This window comes from Pteropus alecto, unplaced genomic scaffold (assembly GCF_000325575.1).
Source record: "Pteropus alecto unplaced genomic scaffold, ASM32557v1 scaffold75, whole genome shotgun sequence".
Classification (NCBI taxonomy): Eukaryota; Metazoa; Chordata; class Mammalia; order Chiroptera; family Pteropodidae; genus Pteropus; species Pteropus alecto.
This window is the reverse complement of record NW_006440638.1, coordinates 151561-161106: the sequence shown is the minus strand read 5'-3', so window position 1 is coordinate 161106 and position 9546 is coordinate 151561.

The following is a 9546-nucleotide window of genomic DNA, read 5'->3' as shown; positions in this document are numbered from 1 at the left end:
AAAAAAAAAAAAGCAAGCATGAGAACCAGACTCAGATATGGAAAAGGTTTTGTAATTATCAGATAGAAAGTTTAAAATAACTATGATTAATATGCCAAAGGCTCTGGATACATCATACAATAGAATATTATTCAGTAACAAAAGAAATTAACAAGTCATGAAAAGAAACGAGGAAACTTAAATACATATTAAGAGAAAGAAGTCAGTCTGAAAATTTGTATACTACATGACATTTTGAAAAAGGCAAAATTATAGAGACTATACAAAGATTAGTGGTTTTCAGGAATTTATAGGGAGAAAGGGAGGGATGAAATACGTGGAGCACGGGGCGGTTTTAGGGTGGTAATTCTGCATGATACTTTAATCATGTTATTATGCATTTGTCAAAACCAATACCTCTAGAACACAAAATGTAAACTCTGAAAATGTAAACTCTGGGCTTTAATTAATAATATCATTATTGGGTCATTAATTATAGCAAATATACCACATTAATGCAAGATTTAATAATATTGGAAACTGTGTGCCGGGGTGGAGTGTTGGAGTGGGTATATGGAATTCTCTAGACTACCTTCAAATCTTAAACTGTACTAAAGAAATCAAAGTCTATTTTTAAAAAAGATAACAGACTTCCAGTTATAGCAGAAAAGATAATCTTCCTGCTAAAGACATCTGGAAAAAAAATAGACAAAATATCAAAAGTATTTCTTTAAAGTTACTGGAGATCTACAAAGATAGTAGAAAAATTAAAACTCTGATGCAAGAGTCTGAAGAAGAAAGAAATCCAGAGATTTGAATCTAGCATTTGGTACTACATTTGCCAATTTCAGAATAGATTTCTGAAAGGCTAAGCACCACTTTTCACTCCAAGGACAAAAATATCTGGCTCAGGACTGCCAAAGGTGAGGGTCTGATTAGACTAGAGACAGAATGAACCAGAAGTAAAACAGCCTTCAACCAAAGTATAATCTTCTTGTCACCTACCTGATAGCCAGGAAAATTTAAATTCATAAGTTGGATGAAGCTATCATCTGTTGAAGAAAAATAATCCTCTCTGAAGGAAGATAAATATTAAGCCTCAGTTTATTTTTATAATTATTTTTCAAATACGATGTCATGATCACAAAGGTAGTCATACTAAACAAGACACTGTGAATAAAAAACAGCAGACACAATAGAAAATATAATCTGACAGTCTCCAGATATTGGAATTAACACACATAGACTTAAAAAAAACTATGCTTACCATGTTAGGCAGAATAATGCTCCCTAAAAATCCACATCTCAATCCTCCAAAATTGTGAATATGTTATGTTACATGGCAAAGGGGAATTTTTCTATGTTGAGTTATGTACCCAAAAAGATCTGTTGAAGTTCTAACCCCCAAGACTTGAGAGTGTGATCTTATTTGGAAATAGGGACTTTGCAGATGTAATCAAGTTTAAATAGGGTCATTAGGATGAGCCCTAATCAATTATGATATGTATTTAGCCTCTTGAAGTGATGGATATTAGTATTTGATTCTCAAATGATGACCCTTTATAGTGACAGAGCATATCTGGAATTATTATCACTAGGTCATGATATGTAATTCTTTTTGTACATTATGGGATTTGATTTGATTTGCTAATATTTTATTGAGGACTTTTGCATCAATGTTCCTGACAGATATTGCTCTAGAGTTTTCCTTTCTTGTAATTTCCTTGTTGAGTTTTGATATTAGAGTAATGTTGGCTTCATGTAATGAATTAGGAAGTATTCCCTCTACTTTCATTTATGAAAGGGATATTAGGAAATTGGTATAATTTCTTCCTTAAATGTTTGATAGAAATCAATGATGAACTCATCCTGGCCTGGTACTGTCTATTTTGGCAGGTTACTAATTATTTATTAAATTTCTTTTCCGATTATCTGTTTCTTCTGGTATAAGTTTTGGTAAATTGTGTCTTTCAAGTAATTGGTACATTTAATCTAAGTTATCAAGTTGTGGATAGAGTTGTTAATAATCAGTAGTAGTGATCCCTTTATCATTTCTTCCCCTCCTCAGCTTAATTGAAGTATAATTGACAAATAAAGTTGTATATATTTAAGATGTACAATGTGATAGTTTCACACATACATACATTGTGAAATCATTACCACAAACAAGTTAATTCATGCACCTATCACCCCACATAGTTACCTTTTTTGTTGTTTGTGATAGTGTGTTGAGAACACTTCAGATCTATTAGCAAATTTCAAGTACTAATATCCATCACATCAAGAGGCTAAATACACATCATAATGAATTAGGGCTTACCCTAATGACCCTATTTGAACTTGATGACATCTGCAAAGACCCTATTTCCAAATAAGGTCACACTCAGGTCTTGGGGCTTAGAACTTCAACAGATCTTTTTGGGTACATAACTCAACACAGAAAAATTCCCCTTTGCCATGTAACATAACATATTCACAATTTTGGAGGATTAGGATACGAATTTTTAGGGGGCATTATTCTGCTTACCACAGTAAGCATAGTTTTTTCAAGTATGCAATACAGTATTATTAACTATATTCATCATGCTATATATCAGATCCCCAGAACTTATTCATCTTAAAACTTAAAGTTTGTACTCTTTGATTTGCAGCACCCCATTTCCTTCATCCCTCAGCCCCTGGTAACCACCATTCTATTCTCTGGTTCTATGAGACTGACTTTTTCAGATTCCATATATATGTGAGATGATACAGCCTTTGTTTTTCTCTGTCTGGCTTATTTCGTTTAGCATAACATCCTCGGGGTTCATCCATGTTGTCACAAATGGCAGGATCTCCTGTTTATTTTTATAGCTGAATAATATTCCACTGTGTATGTGATATCACACTTTCTTTATCCAAGACAAACACACATATACATCATATTTTCTACTTATCTGTTTCTCTCTCTATGTATATATCAGACATACAGTTTGCAAATATTTCCTCCCATTCCTTATGTTGTTTTTCTCATTTCAGTTTCATGTAGCTCCTATTTGTTTATTTTTCCTTTTGTTGCTTCTATTTTTAGTGTTATATCCAAAAAAGTCATTGCCAAAACCAATGGGATTAGATTTTCTTCTTGGAATTTTATGATTCCAAGATTTTGATTCCCATTAGATTTTCTTCTTGGAATTTTATGATTTCAGATCTTATGTTTAAGTCTTTAATCCATTTAGAGTTGATTTTTTAATATGGTGTAAGGTAAGGTTTCGATTTCATTCTTTGCATGCAGATATCTAGTTTTCCTAACACTATTCATTGAAAAGACTACCCTTTCCCCATGGTGGATTCTGGTGTCCTTGTCATAGGTTAGTTGATTATATATGCGGGTTTATTTCTGTTCTGTTGCATTGGTCTATGTGTCTGTTTTTATGTCAGTATCATATATTTTGACTACTGTAGCTTTGTAATATAGTTTGAAATCAGAAACTATGACGTCTTCAGCTTTGTTCTTTCTCAAGGTTGTTTTGGCTATTTGGGGGTCTTATGTGGTTCCATAGTAATTTTAGGATTTTTAAAATATTTTGTGAAAAATGTCATTGGAATTTTGATAGAGATTGCATTGAATGTGTAGATCATTTTGGGTAATATGGACATTTTAACAATATTAATTTTTCTAACACATAAATATGAGATTATTTTTCCATTTGTTTATGTCTTCTTCAATTTCTTTCATTAACATCTTATAGTTTCTAGTGTACAGATCTTTTATCTCCTTGTTTAAATTTATTCCTAAGTATTTTATTCTTTTTGATGCTATTGTAAATGGAACTGTTTTTTAATTTCTTTTTTAGGTAGTTGGTTGTTAGTGTATAGAAATGAAACTGATTTTTGTATGCTGACTTAGTATCCTGCAACTTCACTAAATTCTTTTATTAGGTCTAACAGTTTTTTGGTAGAATCTTTAGAGTTTTCTATTAATTCATGTTATTTGCAAACAGAAATAATTTAACTTCTTTATTTTTGATTTAGATGCCTTTTATTTCTTTTTCTTGCCTAATTGCTCAGACTAGGACTTCTAGCACTATGTCTAGCACTATGATTAGAAGTGGTCAGAGTGAGCATACCTTTTTGTTCCTGATCTCAGAAGAAAGGCTTTTAGCTTTTCACCTCAATTATGGTGTTAGCGATGGGCTTGTTATCTATTATATTATGGTATATTCCTTCTATAACTAATTTGCAGACTTTTTTTTCATGAAAAGATGTTGAATTTTGTCAAATGATTTTTCTGCATCTATTGAGGTGATCATGATTTTATCCTCCACTTTATTAATGTGATATATCACATTTATTGATTAGTATATGTTAAATCATCCTTGCATCACAGGGATAAATCTCACTTGATTACGGTGTATGATACTTTTAATATGCTATTGAATTCAGTTTGCTAGTTTTTGGTTGAGGAGTCTTACATCCATATTTACCAGGGATATTGAACTGTAACTTTCTTGTCTTGTAGCATCATTATTTGGCTTTGGCATGAGGGTAATGCTGACTCCATAAAATGAGTTTGGAAGTGTTATCTCCTCTTCAATTTTTTGGAAGAGTTTAAAAAGAACTGGCTTTAATTCTTATTTAAATGTTTAGTAGAATTTACTCATGTAGTCATCTGGTCCTGAACTTTTCTTTGTTTGGAAGTTTTTGATTACTGCTTCAATCTCTTCACTCATTATTGATCTGTTCAGATTTTGTTTCATCAGTCTTAATAGGTTGTATGTTTCCAGAAATTATTCATTTCTTCTAGATTATCCATTTGTTTTCTTAATTTTTAATTAAGAATATAATTGTGTATAATTATTCATAGTAGTCTCATGATCCTTTTTATTTCTTGGGTATCAGTTGTAATGTTTCCCTTTGATTTATAATTTAATTTAGTCCTCTCTCTTTGTACTTCATTTGTTTTTCTTTTTATATTTCTTAAAGATGAAATGTTAAGTTGTTTGAGATTTTTCTTTTTTCTTCTGGTGGTCCTATAATGTTATAAACTTCCCTTTAATTACCACTTTTGTTGCATTCTAAAAAAATTTGACATGTTGTACTACCATTCTCATTTGTCTTTATGTATCTTTTGATCTCTTATTTCTTCTTTGACCCAGTCATTTTTTTCAGTATTCTCTACATATTTGTGTTTTTTCGTAGCCTTCTTTTTGCAATTGATTTCCAGTTTCAAAGCACTGTAATCAGAAAATGTTTGATATGATTTCAGTCTTCTTAAATGTGTTGAGACTAGTTTTGTGCCCCAACATGTGGTCTATCCTTGAGAATGTTTCATTGCACTAGAGACAAATGTATATATTATGGTGTTCTATGGTGAAAATTTGTGCAAATATTGATTATGTCCATTTGGACTAATGTGTCATTGAAGGCCAATATTTCCTTACTGATTTTCTGTTTGGATGATCTATCCATAACTGTCAATGGAGTATTTAAGTTTCCTACTATAATTGTGTTTTTGTCAGTTTCTCCCTTTAGTTCTGTTAGTATTTTATATATTTTGATGTTCCTAGGTCGGGTGTATATGTATTAACAAGTCTTATTTCTTCTTGGTAAATTGTCCCCTTTATCATTAAAAAGTGTCCATATTTGTCTCTTGTTTCCTTTCTCATCCTGAAATCTATTTTGTCTGATATAAGTTCAGACACTTTTCTTTGGATGACATTTGCTTGGAATATTATCTTCTACCTCTTCACTTTGTGTCTATATTTGTCTCTGCAGCTTGGATGGATTCCTGAAGGCAGCAAGTTGGATTTTGTTTTTTAACCCATCCTGCTACTCTGTGTCTTTTAATTGGTGAGTTCGGTTCATTTACATTTTAGTGATTGTTAATACATGAGCTTCCTATAGCCATTTTATCTTTTCTTTTTCCCCTGGTAGCTCTGTGTTTCCATTATTTCTTTTGTCTTCTGTTTCTGTCTGTTATTTTAGTTTGGCAGTATTCTATGATTTTTCCCTCTTTTTTTATGTTATGTGTCTAAATTCTAGATTTGTTTTGTGGTTTCCATTAGGTTTATGCAAATAAGTTTCATATGTACAATAGTCCTTTTTCTTCTGATTGCCTCTATCTCCATTCACCTGTGTAAGTTCAGTCCTATTCTCCCTTCCCTTTTATGTTTTTATTGTCACAAATTATCCCTTTTTATGCCGTGTATTCATTTTCAAATTGCAGTAGCTATTGTCTTCTTTTTAAAAATGTCTTTTCTCCTTTAACCTTTATGTTATATTTAAGTGTTTAATATCCTATTCTGAACAAGAGTTGCAATTTTCTGCTTCCGTCTGTTAGTTGTATTCACAGTTTTGTATACTTTTGTATTTCATTTCAGGTAGAAAAGCATCTTTCAACATTTCTTGTAATGCAGGTGTTGTGGTAGTAAATACCCTCAGTTGTTTGCCTTTATTTCTCCTTCATATCTAAAGGATAACTTTGCTGGATATATTATTCTTGGCTGGTGATTTCTCCTTTTCAATAGTTTGAATATTTGATTCCATGTTCTCCTAGCTTATAGGATTTCTGCCAAAATATCCAATGATAGACTAATGGGATTTCCTTTATAGGTTACTGTCTTTTCCTTGGCTGCCTTGAGAATTCTTCCTTTGTCATTAATTTTTGACAGCTTTAATATAATGTGCCTTGGAGAAGTACTTTTTGGATTGAGATAATTAGGTATCCTATTAGCTTCTTAGATTTGAGGGTCCCGTTCTTTCCATAGGTTTGAAAAATTCTCATCGATTATTTGTTTGAATAAGCTCTGTTTCTTTCTCTCTTCTCCTTCCATTATTTTTATAGTGCTTTTGCTAACTGAGTCAGTTCTCATAGTTCGTTCATTTTTCTTTACTCTCAGCTCTCTTCTTCCACCTGAGTCATTTCTAGATTTTTATCTTTAATGTTACTATTTTTTTTCCTCCATCTGGTCTGCTCTATTCCTAAGTTCATGACTTCATTCTCCATCTCATTCTCTGAGTTCTTTAGCTCCAGAATTTCTGCTTGGTTCTTTATTATAGTTTGAATCTCTTTGGTGAAGTACTCTTTTTGTTCATTGATTTTATTTTTGAGCTCGTCAAACTGCTTTTCTGAGTTTTCTTGTATTTCACCGAGTTTTTTCATAACTACAATGTTGAATTTTCTGTCATTAAATAACAGTTTTCCATGTCTTTAAGTTTATTTTCTGTAAATTTTTCATTTTCTTTCTGAAACTCCCTTGTTACTGGTTATTCATTGTGCTTGATGGATTGTTTCTCTGCCTGGGCATTTGTGGAAATAAAATCTTTTCTTTTTTTTTTTTTTTTCAGTATTTGACCTGTTTAGCAGGTTGATTAAGTAGATGTTTTTCTTTTGCTTTTCCAGTAGGTGACACACAAGTTTTTGTTTTCTTTTATCTGCACTCCGAGATCTCTGTGGGGTTGTGTTGCCTTGGTCATGGAAAATTCTCCATACTCCTCATGGAAGTGGGTGTTCTTTTTAAGACCTGGTTGCCTCTGTCTCAGGGTACCAACCCCGTGGTGAGATATGGTGGGCCAGGTCTCCTGGCCTCTGTGTTCTCAATACACCTTCCTGCAGCCAGCAGCCACCATTTGTGCCACTGTGATTGTTGGAAGCCAGCCAACTAAGTCAAACCGGGTACCTGAATGGGGGAGCGGGGACTGAGAAAAAAGAGAAGACAGATAGGGTGCAGGAGGGAGAACAGATCTCACAACTGTCTCTCCGAGTTTATTTCTTATCCTTCTTTTTATACATAATCTGTTCCTTTGAGTCTCCCAAGATAACATAATTAAAGTAACATCCTGAAGATCAAGGTACAATCCACACTTCCTTTGACACTCCCTTTATCTATACTTAATCTTCTTCTTCCTGGAATTCCACAGAACCAGCCTTTTCCTTTTTATGCAAGCAGGCCTCCCGAGATAAACCATGCACTCTTTTGAATTTGGGGAGCTTTAGCTCCCTACAATTCCCCCTTTTTTACTTTATAGTAGACTGTGCCTGTCTTAGGTGGCTTCTTGCGAAACATGGAGCTTACCCGTCATTGGAACATGTATTCCATCATACATGCCCTGTCTTAGGTTGTCCAGTTTCCAAGAAGTCCTTACCCGTCTTTGCTGTCATGCTGCTAATGTCTAGTACTGTTTTTTCTTCATAAATTTCTTGAAAAAAAGAGAATACTCTTTCTTGTTTTCCACCTTATCATGCCACCTCTCTGTGCTTCCTTGTGCTTCTCTATCAAAAAGGGTAACTATAAGACTGCATGGCCAGCACGAGTTTTGTGAGGATGACTTGTGAAAACATTGGCACCACCCTGGTTTCTCACCTGAAGATTGCCACCTGGATAGAAGTGGTAGTCAAAGGAGAGGCTGTCTTTGGGTAGACATCCAATGAGCCATCCCCAGCTCTACACCTTGCTGAGCTGAGACATCCATAATGGATGGTACTCTTCAGCCTCTTTTGCTATTTTAACTCATACAAAGGAGAAGGGTACTCACCGATCTTAGCGCAGAAATCATGTCCTCATCTAGTTAAGGAGGGGCTACCACCAACACCTCCACTCTAAACACAGCCAAGGCAGGGCACACACAGAGTGGTCAGGCTGGACTGGTAGAGAACAGATGGGAGCCTGTAAGCCATGCGTTTAGTCCTGGCTATAGAAAGGAGCAGTTGCAAAGGACACCAAGACTGGACATTGACATTGCTATGTTCATCCAGAGGCCCTGCATGTCCACCCAAAGGGCTGTGAAAATCTCAGCTCTGCTACTAATGAGTTGTATGATTTCAGGCCAGTCACTCCATGTTTTGAGACTCAATTTCCTAGTTTGTAAAGCGAAGGTAGCAATACTGACAATATTACTGATTGGATTTACAGAGCATCTGACACAATGTCTTACACATAGTAGGCAGTGTGGATAGCATTTCTCTTCCCTCTTTTGGGTACTATGTCAATACACTGGCAGTAGGCAAATTGCCTGTTCATGTGTTCTCATATTGTTCTCATATTCACTACACTCCTGTTCTGCACCAAGGAAGCTGACATGGTTGTACTTTTCTAAGAGTGACTCCCAGTCCAGTGGGGACATAATCTAAACATTATGGTCATGCTGTTTTAAGTGGCAGATTGAACATATACATTTAATTTTATTCCTGGCCTTAACTCCACTTGAACCAAAGAGAATTAAAAAAAAAAGACATATCGTACAAGGACAGAGAGAAAAGGACAGAAGACAACATGAATGCTAGAAGAGCAATGGGCGAGTGCTAACAGATTCAGCGCAGTTGAGAAAGCCCAATTCCAAGCATGTATTGGAAGAGCTGAGAACCAAACAGATTTTCTTTTCAAAATCCTCAAAAGGCTCAGGATCTGGCAGAACCTGGTAATGTATCCTTTACCTTTTGAAAGTTCATTTCATGTCACCTCACTTTTTATGAAAGACCTATATTTTTGCTAACCAAAAGAAATCTGAAGATTTTCACTTTGATGAAAAAAGGTAAAAGATGAAAATAGCATTCAGGGTTTGTTTTGTAGGGAGTCATTACAGAAG